Genomic DNA, 15421 nt, shown 5'->3' on the forward strand with positions numbered 1-15421 from the left:
GCAATTATACGGGACCCTAGCTGTTGACCCCCCCCGGTCGCGGTGTGAGGCGTGTGCCTCACATTTCAGCCTCCAACTCAGGGACAAAGAACCAAAGAAAGCAAACAAAAACTTTAGATACAGAAGAAGAGATGGACGAAAGATCAGAAAAGACAGAACGACATAATGCAAACGAGACGACCGCTCATTGACCCCCGTTGACGCCGGTGACCCTCCCCCCGCCCCCAGGCCTGGAGTCCTCGCCACTGCACGGCGCTTTTGATTGACAGCCGGGGGTCCACGATTACCATCCATAACGTGGACGCGTGCTTGTGCAAAGACCGCCGCGTGCGGACGGGCCCATAACGGGCGAGCATGACATATTGACAGCCTTGAAATAGCCAAGGCTTTGTTTGCCTATAGCGGAGAGACGGTACGACCCCCCCACCCCTCCCCATCCACCCCCGTCTCACTTCATAATGGGCACCAACAAGTGATCTCTCAGGAACCCTGGGCAGGTGGCGTAATGAATAGCCAGAGTGGAACCGGCCGTTTTTGGGTTTTTTTTGAAAGCCCCTTTATTATTACTGCAGAGAGCGAGAGGCAGATACAAGAGAGAGGGGGAGAGAGAGAGAGAGAGAGAGACTGTACCCTTGGGTGAGTTGTGGGGGACAGAGGGGGGAGGGGGGGGGGCGGCAGTTAGTCGGAGATGGGCGTGGGAGGATGCAGAGATGGAGGGCAAAGGGGGGAGGTTGGGGATTTACGAGGGGCCGTGTGTACGACAGTGAGTGAGGGGCTGGCAGCCTCTCTTGACAGGCTGCACATTCTGTTAGTTAAGACTAAGGTCGGATGGACAGAAGGGGGGGGGGGCTCACTGTAGGCGCGGCGATGCAAAATAGCTCGTAAATTCATGGTCCCGCAGGTCGACCCGGACGACTCTCGGCGAATCAGGTGAAGGTTCCTCTGCAGCGACTTTTATTCTGGAATTTTGAAAAAAGGACGCGACCTCGACCCCCCTGGCCGGTTTCTGGAGGACGGACCATGAACGCGATGTGATGCAGTGATGCTTTTTGTCTGGCGCAGGGCTCCCACTTTCAAACACATATCCTTTAATCTCCCCCCCTCCCCGCCTCCCCACCCGGCCCCTCCCTACTTTTTCTGAAAATCTAGGACATTCTTTTTCATCATCAGTGTGTTTTGGTCCCCGGTCCCCTCTGTGGAGTTTGCTAAGCCCCGACGCCCCCACCCCCCCCCAAAAAAAGCAAACTCCACGGTTTAAGGAGTCTGTCTCTTTCTTCCGCCATGTGTATTTGGTGTCTGGTTTGCAGGCGCCGTCCACACGAGTAGGTCCGGCTCCGCTTTGCATGTATCCTCCTTAAAGAAGAGACGAAAGGGGAAAAAACGGACGAGGAGCCGCGTCCCTGTCATCGCTCAGAAAACCGGAACACACATAGGCGAGGTAGAGAAACATTTAAAAAGCAAAGAGGGGAGGGGAGCGTAGCCCCGTGTTCCCGCGCGTTCATCAGAACTGATCTGTGGTGGGCGTCTGATGGCGTCGGTAATGGCAGCGGATTAAAGTTTCGTTCGCTTTCCCGGAAAGAGCGACAAAAAGAAAAAGAAAAACGCCATTAAGAAACGTATAAAATATAATTGAAAGGAGACAAAAGAAATAAAGACACCATTGAGGGCCGCTGCCGCTGCCGCATCTCGGGTTTGATGATACACCCTGGAGAAACACAAGCTCCGATGCCACGTCGCCGTCGTCGTCGTCGGTCGGCGTCCTTCCCTCATCACTTCCCATCGCCCATTGGCTTTTTCCTCTCTCACTATCATTTCCATAATGACAGTTTTCATACCCCGCCATTTGGCTTATGAGCCGTTTGTGCCCCCCCCCCCCCCCCCCATGCCTCTGGAAGTAGCAAACAGTGATGACAAAGTGGATCCACCTCTTTCCTCAAACACTGTCGGATGTCTCCACTAATGGATCTTGTTGAAGACGGTATCATACCTCAGAGCACCCACTCCCCTTTTGTTTTGCATCGCCCTAATATGACGAACGCCTTTATGCAGTTTGAACCTGATCCCCCCCCCCCCCCCCCCCCCAAAAAAAAAAGACATGTTCCAGAAGGCTGCCACTAGGTGGTGCTGAAATCCTGTGCTCCTTCCCGTCGCTCCTCCGTGCACGGGCCCCCGCGGGCTTCCTCCGACTGGGGCCGACCGTGGTTGGTGTGTTCCTCTTGCCGACGAAGGAGTTCCAGGGGGCAGGAGAGTTGCGGTCGCAGGTTTAAAATTGCGTTTCCAAGAAGATAAACAGCCACAATGACACGAGGCAAACGCAATGGCAATGGGTTCTCCCCGAAAGTCCCAGTTTTAAACGCGGAGCACTCGCCGGCCCACTGCACCGGCGGGAGGCGTGGAGACGAGAACTGATCGGCGAGCTTCTCCTCTTCTCTTCGCCTTGTGATCTATTATTCACTCTGCTGATTCTTCTCCCCGCAACTCCCCGGTTTTGCATTAAAAAACCCACAGCGTCATTAAGTGAAAATAAGCAAATTGATTCGTTTTCCTACCGTGGCAGACTTTGGTGTTCACTGTGTTTGCAAAAAAATAAACAAAATAAATACATGTATATATTTCTCCAGAAGAGAAGACGAGCCAAAGGAGCCGTTTTAAAGGCTCAAGTCGAGACCGTGGGGATATTGACGTGGCAAAACAAAATAGCGAGAGAGATTCAGATCAATAGTTGGAAGGTGCACCGATTACTTTATGCACAGATCCTACACACGATGTGGTGAAACCAGCAGAAACTGAAGAAGCAAACCTCACACTGCTCACAGCCATGTGGAGGAGAGAGAGACAGAGAGAGACGGATGGCAGCGGGGCTGCATGATCTATGAAGAGGTAGAGACGACAGATGTATCGGGCCTCCGCCGCCGATCCTCACCGACGACCCGGGATGTTTCCTCTGTGCTCCAACACAGAGTGGCGTGATAACTGCCTGGCGGAGAAATTAATTAGTGAAAAGCGACAAGGTTACAGAAACATAGTGAAAGTTATTGGCCTTGTCACTTCATCATCCCCCCCCCCCTCCTTATTACTCTCCGTCAGGTTAGTCGGCCGTGAAAATGTGGGGGGTTTTCAGATGACGCAAGGGGAAGCGTGCCACCGCACCTTCGCCACCGACACCTCCCACCCCGGTGTGTCCCGGAGGGTTTTGCACATGGATGATCAAGGCACTTAGACTAATGTGGACGGGGCAGCGGGTGAAGAGGAGGGATTGGGAGTGTTAGCCCACCGTCGTTCGTCGTTGCGGCACGTTCAGGGATGATTCTGTCGTATGTTCACCTACATTCAGCTGGAGCTTGAACAGGAATCTTCCCCCCTGATTGCGACGCTCTTCCACGCCGGGGGACAGCTGATGGGGACGCTTCTCTCTTCGTTCGTCGTGTGCCGCAGGCGAGACTGCGGTCGCTTGGCAATGAGCCTCTTTTGCATTTCGAGGAAGCGCCGGGATCTGGTTCAAATATTGGTCAAAACGGCCGCTCGCTCCCAACGCCTGTGAGACCAGCAAATTCAGCATCCGGCCCGGGGGCCACCAGTTGCCAATCCCTGACTTAAAGGGGCAGTAAGCGATTCTAAAGCAAATACACGGTTTTTGTAAAAATGTGCAAAGATTTCCCCGCCGTCCGTGACGGTTCCGTGTGCGCGCTGGGAAAAAAAGATTTCAGGGTTTTCCTCAGCGAAAAAAAGTGGTGCGGACCGCACCGCACAACACTGCGAGTGCATTTTGTAAACATCACTCTTCGACACCTTGAGAGACTTTGGTCGGGTGGCGGCCAGGGCAGCAAATTCACAACAACGAGGAGAGAAAACAAGCTCTCTCCAAAATCGCGCACTGCCCCTTTAAATGAAAAGCGCTGCGTAATCTTTTGAATTGACAAAAGAAGCGATCTCGAGAGAAGCAAAGAGTTGTGACGATGACGGCATGACAACGTCCTCACCGTCCCACCTCGTCCAGCCTCTAATCCCAGCAACAGTTGTGTTCACGGGAAGAGGACAAAACTTTGTCATGTACCCTTTGTGTTCATTGTGACTTCACATGTTCATGTACAGTACGTGAATAAGTGCCCCTCCTCCTGTGCAGCTTTCCTCCAACGAGACGGGCCCATGCACCGACCGGTGCGGTAACGCCTGTCCTCACAAAGCAGATCATTTGTTCGTTCTTCATCTCATCGGTGAATTATATTCCTCCTGACAGAACACACAATGAGGCCGTGGGATAATGAGGGTTCCATCGCACCCGCTACTGAACTAATGAGTCGGCTATTTTCCTGCCGGGGTTGCCATATCCAACCCGCTTCGCTTTGCCTTGTGCGCCCGCCCCCCCCACGCATGCAAAAATATGTGTGTCTTTATATTGGATATGAGCCGGCGAGCGCAGAAGAAACGGACGCCATGCAGGTAAAGAACGGCTTGTTGTCTTGGACGACGCTAATGTTTTATGGGGAACTTATTATTCTAGTTTCACACATTGCTGCGGATCGTACAGTACGAAGTGGTGTAAAGAAGTTCGATATGGGAGAAAGGCCTGTCAAGTTACAGCTCTCCAACGCCATCCATCCATTCATCCATCCATCCATCCATCCATCGTCTACCGCTTTATCCATTTAAGGGTCGCGGGGGGGCTGGAGCCAATTATTGACATTGGGCGAGAGGCGGGGTTCACCCTGGACAGGTCTCCAGCCTATCACAGGGCCACATACAGAGACAAACAACCATTCACTTTCACATTCACACCTACGGTCAATTTAGAGTCTCCAATGAACCTGACCCCATTCTGCATGTCTCTGGACTGTGGGAGGAAGAACGAGAACCCGGAGAGAACCCACGCACACACGGGGAGAACATGCAAACTCCACACAGAAAGGCCCTGGTTGGTTCGAACCGGGATTCCAACCCAGAACCTTCTTGCTGTGAGGCCAAAGTGCTGACCACTACGCCACCGCTCCAATGCCACGTACTTTAAATAATTAAAGGACCTAACAATAGACGGAGGGTACTGTAGGTGGTCTTTGTGCCGCCGCCGCCGCCGCCAAACAAATACAAACAAATTCTGTTACGTTCCATGTGTTCCTTTGCTCAGATTTGCCGCCTTTGATGTTGGAAATCAGCTAAATTCGACACAGGCCTTGTGGAAAGGGGGTACGGGGGGAAGAGAATCTGCGATCATTTTAGATAAAAGACGGATGAAACAAAGACCATCAAAGGAAAACATGGCCATGGGAAGCGCTTACTATGAAAAAAGGCTGTATGGGCAAATTATAAAGTTTCAGAACTACTGTGTTTTCATACTCTTGACTTGTTTCTTTATTCCCGTTTGTCTTTGCTTTTTTTTGTTTCCGACGGGCGCCATCCGTCACGCGCACATCTCAGACATCAGCGCCGGCTGCTCCAGATCGATGGCTCATTGACTGGCCCAGCAGCAGACATGGACACGCGTCCGTCTCCCTGACAGTTACACACAAAAAGAGAAGAAGAAACAGGAAGACAAATTGGAGCGTCACCGTCTCGACTGAGAGGCCAAGAAAATACATAAATGACAATCATGACACGAATCCATCTCTGATTCCTAAAAAAAAAACCCCACCCAACCTTTTCCATTGTTACCCCCCCCCCCCCCCCCCCCCCCCCCCCCCCCCCCCCCCCCCCCATGTCCCCCTCGCTTGATATCCGTCGATATAGACATGCTCGGAATAGTCATTTGGTCTGACTGTCTGTACACGAGTTGGGGCTTAGGGCGCTTTAGAGGGCATTCTGACAATGGGAGAGGGATTGAGGCGGGAGCCCGTCAGTGGCTTTGCTGTTTATCGATCGCAAATGTGGTGAGAGCTTAATTGATCTCGCACTTTGAGATCAACACGGTAATCTCTCTGCCGTGGGACTGTACAGTGGGCCGCTGTGCAGGTGGAGGGGGGAACCGCAGGGGGAAGGGCATGCAAAGTGCGAGTCGGCCGAGCGGAAAGTCGGGTTTGCGGTTGGTTTTCGCCCGAATATCGGAACCATTCGAGATTCCACATTTACTGCTTTTTACCGTTTGACATATTCCAAAAAGGTTGACTTTTATCCCGAACTGCATTTGGACATCTCCTCCATTCTCGGATTTTCTTTGATTTAATTCTCGACGTTTCTACTTAATTCTACAAATGTAAAAAGAAACTTTCATTGTTTTTTTTGGAATGTCTGGCCTTATTAACACTCTTCTGTCAACACTCAGCCCTCAGTGGAATCCAAGTGTCCTCGTGAAGTGCGTGTGCACTAATAGATCGACCAGTGGCTCAAATCAAAACGTGCGCAGCTGCTTCATTTCACTACCTAGGGAATATACGAGGGACTGTGTGAGTCATTGTAGGTAAAGTAATACATTTTCCACATCGTATTGAAATTGAACAGGGAAGAATGTACGTATAATAATCTGCTTAATCGCTTAAGAAAGACAAATATCAGTTAACGTTGAGCACACAGTGAGATATTGATGCTTATGTGATGTTGTTTGACGAGAAAAAAAAAAGATATATATTGTTTGATTCTTTGTCAGCAAAGTGAGGTCAGTCCAGTCCTTCACATAACGTTTAATAAGGACAAGTTGTGTTGGTGCATGCGTAAATATAATTTTCCTGAACTTTTCCGCAGGGAACTGTATGTGAGAATGTATAAAGGTACGCAAATGTTTTCCTGCCAGGCCCACGGTAGAATTTCTGGAGAAAAAAGAACTCAGAGTCAGGAAAATCCCCTGAAGATTCACGGCAAGCTAATAGCTAGACGCTCCACGCCGGGTGCCACCCATCACCTGGATGTTCCGGGAAATTGTCCTGCTGTTGCGAACGTGTCCGACTCTTGACACTCTCCTGCTGCGTTCTGCATATGTCAACGGCGAACTCTGAAAACAGCTGTAGAACATTCATTTCCTGGAGGCTCACGTTACCCAAAACCACCGACCCAAGAATCACCTTTCGTACCAAATTGTAAAAAAAAAAAGAAAAAAAGAAAGCCATCCCCAATTTGAGCGTTTTTTTCAGTCTGACGTTCATAAACTCCTAACTAGCTCCGGTCCCATCCAATCAGTGCTCACTAACTGTGCGCACAAATTGGTTCCGTAGAGGAAACAGCTCCATGTCCAATTATTTGTTAAATTCACACGGTCTTGAAAAGGAACAAAAGTGCCCCGTTTCATGGGGCTCGAGCTGGGATTTTAAAAACTGTCCAACAACAAAGGCAGGTTGTACATCCACACAACCTCTATCAAGACTTCCATCTCTGCCTTTTTTTTTCAGGTTTTTCTCTATACATATTTCATCCCATTCACATCCCAACTGACTCGGACAGCCCCTTAAAAACACCAGTTTCAGTCCCTTCTCTTCTTATTAGGAATCTTCCAACAGCTTCTCTCTCTACCCTTCAAAACCGAATGGCCGGTCGCCCCCCCCATCAGTACGACTTCCCAGGGTGGAACCTCGAATCCGACAAGAGACAGAAGTCATTGATGGGATTGCTGCTGGACCCCGCAGGCGGCTGGGCGGGCAAGGCTAACGAGTAAGTAGATGGACACCTAAAAGAGTTTGTTGGAATGGAGCTGCCTGTTCACTGGTGTTCGGGGGTTTAAAATGGAGGGGGAAGAAAAGGCAGGCTGAAAACAAGGCTGCATGGGACCTCAGCCATTTCTCTGTGTTCTGCGAGATGAAGGAAGGATGCCTGATCAAGCGCAGCAGGGGAAGGCGGCCGGCTGGGAGGCCGGAGGGATTTGTGCTTCTGGTAGTGTCTGTGTGTGTGTATATGTCTGCATGTGGGAGTCATGAGATTTAGCTGTTTTCTGAAGAAGAAAAAAAGAGGAGAAAGCTTTACACGAAGATGCACTCTGCCCCTCAGAGTCCAGGAAAAGTTTTTAACGAAAGGGAAGACGACGGCGAGTGTACTGTAATTATGCTACTGCTGCCTGTGAGAGGACGGGCAAAGTCGTTCAGTGTTTGATTTTTATTTTATATATATATAAGACATGTTTTCTGGTGACACCATTGACAGAATTGAGATCCCATAGCCGCGGGAGCGTATTCTGACTAAGGGGGGTGCGGCCGTCTTGAGTAAACCGAACCCCAAAAAAATGATAGTGCGACGGGAGTGGACCATCCCTCTCTGCGTTGTGTTTTTCTGATCGCACAGGTCGGGGCTCCAACGCGCAATCTCAGGCATGGGAGAGGGATGAGATAGCAAGGAGGCTAGGGTGCGGTCCAAATTCTCAAATTTTTGCTCAGAAAGTTCCCTAAATCTTGAAAATGACCCGGAAGTATTTCATCGGCTGCCGCTGCGTTTTTTTGGTAGTCCATCTTCCAAGATTTGTAGTTTCACCCTTGGGGACGCACGTCAATCATTTCCGCCGTCGCATAGTGTGAGTGGAGTCGGATTCTCTGAGCAGCGCTGTCGGCTCTTCCGAAGTCCTGTGAATCCTCCGTCACGCCTTTCCTAGGAATAGTGGATAGGAAAGGACGATAGGAAGGACAGTCTGAATCCACCCGTACACTCTGCACATTACTCGACTGGTTGGCTACGGTTACACTGGTACATATCCCAAGACAGAATTCAGAATGGAACTCCCTCGCAGGGACGTCTGCAATGCCACGGCGGACCATGTGAGGAAACCGTACTGGTTTACCTTATCGGTTCGGCACATGGAGGAGTCGTGAGATTGATCATTGACAGTGTCACGTGATCGTAATCCTTTAGTCCTCCTGCAGGCCTCCAGACGGTTTTTCTTTTCTATTCCTAATTTTCCTTTTTTTTTTAAAGAAAACTTGTGTCAATGATCGCTGTTGGGAGTTTGCTGGCGAACCCTTGAGGAGCCGCCGCTGCATCACCCCCCCCCCCCTCCTCTTCCCTCCGTGGCCTTGTGCGATCCATATTTTTTGCTGTGTTGACATCATTACCCGTCGACCTTCCGCGAAACTTGAGTCTGAGGCGAACTTTGGGAATCGCAACAATCAAAGCAACATTGCCCCACGCGCAAGAATCTGGCATCTGGCTGCAGCGATAAACATCAATAGAAAACGGGTCGATATTTGGTCCGCGGGTGAGTTTCAGTGAAATACATTGATATTTCCTTCTCCCAAAATGAAATAAAAACAAAAACAAAACAAAAAAATGAATATCCCTGAAGGGAGCTACACAGGCTAAAAACAAATAACCCCAGTCCTGTTTAGGGTGAGGACAAACACTTTTTCTCTGAGATACTGTTTGTTTTAAATGGAAGTTAGATGGGATTTGCAAGTATGGGCGTCATGTGGTCACATTTATATTCCATCTCCAACAAATTGTGTTGACGTACAACCAAATGACTTTCCCAAATATGTTTTAAAAGACGGAGCAGTGACATCCTGGGGTGAAAAAGGATGAAGACAAAGAGCGCGACGGGATGGTGGGTTGGGTCGTGCGACGTAGAAGTCCAAGACAGTAAACGCGCAGAAACATTCAGGATTGATTACGCTGATAGATATTCCAAGACATTCAGTATTTGCTGTTTCCGTTGCGATGAAATGAGCTTTCCAAGCGTTCAAATTCATTTTGATGAGAAGAGGTCCCACTTGATATTACAGACACCCTAACAAGCGAGCCGAGTGAAGCTTATCTCACCACTCGTACAGTATTAAGTGCCATCGGACATGTAAAAGACACACATGGGGGCTCAAACCTACAGCACGTCACAGGAGCTGCAGGACAGCAGCTGTGAAATTGACGCGCGCGTAATGATCGCAATTTGATGCCGGGATACGGAAATGGTCGGACTGGGAACGTGCCCGATGCGTAAGTGCAAAAGATTAGATGGGGAAATAATAGCGATCCTCTCTCTCTCTGTCTCTCTGTCTCTCAAAGCACAGCTTTCTCAAACTTCAATCTTCTTTTGCATTCGACAGCTAACAAAACCAACAACAAAACCAACAAAAACAGAGCCCCAGACCTTTTTTATATTCCGATCACGCCGTGATGTAACTCAAACCTCCGGCAAAGGCAGAGTGGCAGGTCTGAATGTTGCACACGGAAACCTTTAATCCAAACGGACTTTGACTGTGGAAAACGCACCTGAGGTATATATATATTTATATATATATATACACACACACACACACACACACGCGTGAGGAATGGGAAATGCATTTTCTCGTTTGCTTCCCCACAAGGGACAATTTATTTCATCCTCCACGTCTCCTCGTCCTCCCTTTTCTCTCGTCGTCTTCCGTCGCACGATCGCTCCGTCTTTGTTCGCGGGTCTCGGCCGATGTGCAGCCAGGCGGGAAGTAGCATGCGATACCCCTCAGGTGAGACATCCCGCGCGTTCCCCTGCTTCACATGCACCAGGAGCCAACGGCGACGAGCTTGGGAAAGGCCACACTGTCGCAGCCACGCTCGACCGCCGACGTGCGTCAGCCATTACCGGATTCATGAATAATGAAATATCCGGCTGAGGCGGCTTGGCGAGAGAGAAAAAACGCCGCCGCCACCGCCGCCGCCGGCATTGCTCGATTAAAAACTTTTATCGCCAGACACTGTAAAAAAAAATAAAGAAAAGGAAAAAGTTTCCGAAACAATTAATTACCGGTGGTTTGTGCAATGTAAAACACCACTGAGTGGAGGGGACTTAATTAAAAAGCCCATTATACTCGGGTCGTTTTTCAGAATTTGAGAGTTTCTTCCGGATGAATATGTCACAGTTTTCGCTTCCTCTCTTCTTTCTTCTTATACATAAGCTGGAACACACACACACACACACACACACACACTTCTATGGATCCAGAGTGGGGTTTGTGCGCTGCTTCTCTGCGTGTGTGAACTCTTTTCATTCTTTGTCACAATTCTATATTTAAATCCCCCGCTATCTTTTTTTTTTCTTCTTCTTCTTTCTTTCCAGCTTCCGTTTACTTCCCGTTCTCTCTCAAAGAAGAGAGTTTCCCTCCCGCTCCGTCTCCGCGGTGGCACTCAGACGTGGCGTCCGCACGAGGAAGGAGAAGGACAGAAAGCGGCGGAGTGTCGTCGGCGAGGACGAGGTGAACGCTCTCTATGTTCCTTTCTCTTCTTTGCCTCATCGCATGCCCTCACTCACGTAGTTCTTTTTCTTTTTGCAGACCTTGCCTTCATGTTTTATGGAGTAAAACTGCATTAGCATATAGTCTCTGAAACGATCTTTTTTGAAAAAAAAAATGTTTTATTGCACCTGACCTCTACCTACCTGACACGCTTGGTCCAAGGCCGTCACCCACATTTGAATATCAAGACGGAGGCGTAGCGCAGCGATCTAAGGACTTCACGCACAAAAGCCCCTGCGTATGCCCTGTCACGGTAACGACAACAACAAAAAACTCCTTGACCGCTCACTGAAGGAGGCTCTCGCCCCCTCCCGCTAAACTATTTGACAACTACATGAATGGAGATTTGTCGGCGGGTCAGGGAGCGCTCCCCCCGCTATTCCCAAATTAAATTGCTTGTCAGACGGATGGAATTAGAAAATAAAACGGCGCGGGGCTGACAAACAAGATCACACGCCGTTTGCACCTGGCTTTGGCAATTAGGGCTCCCGACGGCAGGCGGAGGACGGGCCTCGTAACGTGGCGTCCCGAGGCCCACCAGGCGCTCTCCCCTTCGCCCCGCCATTCTTCTGGCCCCCCCCTTCGCGTCGCGTCGTGTCACGAGCACATCTGGGACGTGTCACATTGGAGAGGATCATAATTAAAAGCATGCGGCGACAGATATATATCACCGCGAGTGACACTTCCTCTGGTTTTGCGATTTGAAGTGTGATCCAACAAGGAAACAACTATTTCTGTTTGGGGGGGGGGGGGGGGCAAACGTCAGTACGAAGACACAAGTCATATTTAGCGATACAAATTGCAGATGCAGTTCACACAGATAGAAGGTATCGCTGCAGGCAAATATCAAAGTTGCAATATACGCACATTAAAATAACCTCTGAACACATCCTAATTTGATTTCCTTCGCGTTCCCTTTGAACAGCGAAGTCTGGGGGGCTCCCTTGTGCTCGGCAGCTCCGGCTCTGGGGATTTTTTTTTTTTCCGAGAGCCCCCTTTATCCCAAACGGCCCCCCCGATTTGAGTGGCGGCAGACAACGCAAACAAAATTGTCTAAATGTACCACTTACCCTCTTTATTTGTACCAGAATAATGAAGCGGGACCCCCTTTTGAGCAAGCAGACGCCGCATCATTATTTCATAAGGTTGCCGAGTCGAGCGCCGTGAATTATGTACACTTTGCTTTCTTGTGGGGGGAGACGGGGGCCCCTCCCCCCTCCACATTAGCGTACGTACGCACGCCTGGACGAGGACTGAGGTCTACGCGCCGTATGCCGGAGGACTGTATCCAAACCCGAGGAGAGACTTTGATTTTCCAAAATAATAATAAGCAAGTGTAAATGTATGGATACGCTCTGTGCAAGGTCCTATTACCATAAGTACGCGTGTCAGCATACTGTAGATATAAGCACGATGAATGCCATCTATTATCTCGCAGCTCCCTTTGCGTTTTTTTGGCCTGTTAAATTAAGCGTTTCTGGTTTTGATTAACACGACACACAGTCGGTTAAAGGAGTCGTTCCCATTCCTTGGCTCCGTATCAAAAAACAATAATGTTGGCTTTCCCTCCCCTTTTGGCTCCTCGACTGTCTTCTCAGGGCCCACGTCCCCCGACTGTGACTCGCCTCTCCTCATTAGCAGTCGCTCTCCTCCTGCTAGGTTGGCGCCGCGTAGCGCCGCTCGCCTTCAGTGGTTTTTCCAGTGTCGCTCTCTTCTGCATGTGGACGAGCATCGGAGATAGCCTGGGGGGGGGGGGGCTTCAGAGTGACAGATGGAGGCTGCTTTGTGACCCTCGGAGATTGGCGAGGCCCCGTTCTGTCCCACCGGTCCTGATTGAGTGTCTAACTACCGGTCGCTCTCCTCGCGTCAAAACAACGCCGCTCCATGTTATCTCAAGCCGCTCTGCCACTTGGCCCCCGCTCTGCCCGCGATGGCAACGTCAGATCCTGACAGCAGTTGTCATGGCGCTGACGCCGCGGTGGCTTTGACGGGTGGCACTTTTATGAGAGTAGTCAAAAACCCTAAGAGACACAGGTCTGGATATCAATATGCACATTAGTGGTGAGACAGAGGAGATGAGTAGAATATGCAAATGCTCCCTGCTTTGGCTTCTTTTTTTTTTTGTAGCAGATAAGTTGGTTTGTTTTTTTTCTCTCCCTGTGTTGGAGGTTTCATGATCTAAAAACTCCTATATTTCTTTATTTCCCTTTCTGCGTTGGAGCCAACACAACAACTGTGAAAATACTGCCAGGGCGGGCCAGGCGGACTGGCCACAACTACAACTGACTGGACGGGAACCAGGCCACGGTTCCACTCATACTCCAGGATCTGGAAGTTCGTACACACTGATACATCTTTAGTGTTTCTAGCACACATTTGCTCAGAGGGAGAATTGGGAAAAACTGGGATTCTTGGTAGTCTACATGAAAAAACGAGTGAATTGTCCATTTATTATTGGATAAATATATACATCGTATTGATTGGCTACCTTTCTTCAATGAACTCAATGAAGGCCTCTCAAATTAATTATCTCTCTTTTTAATGCAGATACATACTTAGGCTATATGTATGTTTACCGAAATAACCTGGTTCCTTAACCTATTAAACCCGCGTGTCCCCCCAACCACGGGGCAACCGCCCTTCTCACAACACGCATCATGTGAGAGCTTGCTGAACATGGAAACAAGCTTGGCTAAAAGCCCACGACAACCATTTTCACCCCTGAAAGAAACACAACCGCGACGCCGAGCAACTAAATCAGCAAGTAAACTGTACATGCCCAGAAATCTGGCGCTGGACGACCGCGCTACTTCGCGCTGACGAAACTAATGTGTCACACGGAAGCCGAGACTCCACAGATTGCAAGGGTATATTCCACATCACTCACTAAACCAGCACCAGGCGACCCAAAAGTCAAGTTAAAAACATGCCTTAGTATTTTGCTTTCTCAAAGCCTGAGATCAGAAAACATGTAAATCATACTTTTATTTGCTACAGGAGCATATCACACAGACGGCATCAGACGTTTTGGAACTTTTATGACAATCCTCTTGTGGCTTATTTGGCTGGTTGAGAGGAATTCCTTTACTTGTCTGCACATTTGAGGATCACGCTTTCTGATTTCATTGGCAATACATGAAAAGAAAAAATACTGTGAGTCTAATCTTAAAAAATCTCAAAACACCTCTTAGAGTCGAAAGTCGCACTTAAAAAAAGTAGAGTATAACGAATTAACATATCGCCGTCCCGTTACCTTCTGGCAGCGCTCCACATACTCGGATTTTCGGTATTTTCCTTTGAAGAAGAACTTGGACTGTACTGTTGCGATGCCATTTTTTCAGCTGCACACACACACAGTCATTGAAGTGCGAGTGAGCTATATCCCTGAAGATGGAGTGTCCTGATTGGCAGTAAAGAGCAACAGAGCAAAAATGGAGTCATCCAAAACAGAGTCTAAATGTGCTTGTATCCCACCTGCACTTTCTCTGCCCCTCGCTCTCCTGTTAATACAAACTAAAAATGCATTATTAACCCGAAAAAGTGTCCAACTGCAATCATAACCCAATTGTGATTCACGTCATCTCTGACTCTGCCGGTTTATCGCCCCCCCCTAGCTGACGGAGGCACCGACCCCCCCCCCCCCCCCGTGTCTTTAGTGGCATCTTGCGAAGGAGCACTCATGGGGGACGGATATGCAGCGAGTGAATTCAGCTGATATATCCAGGACTTTTCTATATTTCTTCTAACAATATTAAAGTTTCTTCAGAAACAGATGCGCCGTGGCCTTTCGGCCTACAGGCAATGATCTGATGCTCTGTAATTGGCAGCAGGGAAAGGGGGAAACATGTGGAATCGATATTCATGTGAGTCATTTTTTTCATTTTTATTTTCTTCTTTCCATCTGTCAGAAATGCCCTCTCAAGGTTTGACTCACCGGCAGTCTTTTTTTAGTTTTGTTTGTCTTGATTTTTGAAAATCCTCATCAGCTGATGTCAAGGGCTCGCAGGAAGCTAAACAAAGCTATCTCACTCGAGGCGGCTGAATAAATACTCCGAACAAATGGACGCTTTGAAATATACAAGGGAACGGGTGGCGTGAAATGTGTATCTTCTTATAATAAAAGTAATAGAAGTGATAACCAGTTTGACCTCCAACTGATTCTATTTTCACCAGTGTCCATTTGTTTGTTTGATTGTCAGCAGGATTACACAAAATGTTCTCAACAAATCTTAGAAATTAATTTTTACCTCCTTAACATTTTGAGATTTTTTTCATCAATTTCTCAGGAGAAGATTTAAAGATCGAGATGTAAAAAA

The 15421-nt window shown here is 48.8% G+C and overlaps 1 long non-coding RNA gene across 2 annotated transcripts; it reads left to right on the forward strand.

Annotated features, from left to right (window-relative positions):
* The first annotated feature begins 5729 nt into the window (after positions 1–5729).
* On the forward strand, positions 5730–15211 carry LOC124850787. Of its 2 annotated transcripts, none has more exons than XR_007031698.1 (4): positions 5730–6388; positions 6719–7569; positions 10931–11066; positions 13327–15211. It is a non-coding gene; the product is annotated as an uncharacterized LOC124850787 (long non-coding RNA). The 2 variants fall into 2 exon arrangements; XR_007031699.1 differs by having other exon boundaries at positions 7405–7569.
* Positions 15212–15421: the final 210 nt, after the last annotated feature.

Source organism: Scophthalmus maximus, chromosome 11 (assembly GCF_022379125.1).
Source record: "Scophthalmus maximus strain ysfricsl-2021 chromosome 11, ASM2237912v1, whole genome shotgun sequence".
Classification (NCBI taxonomy): domain Eukaryota; kingdom Metazoa; phylum Chordata; class Actinopteri; order Pleuronectiformes; family Scophthalmidae; genus Scophthalmus; species Scophthalmus maximus.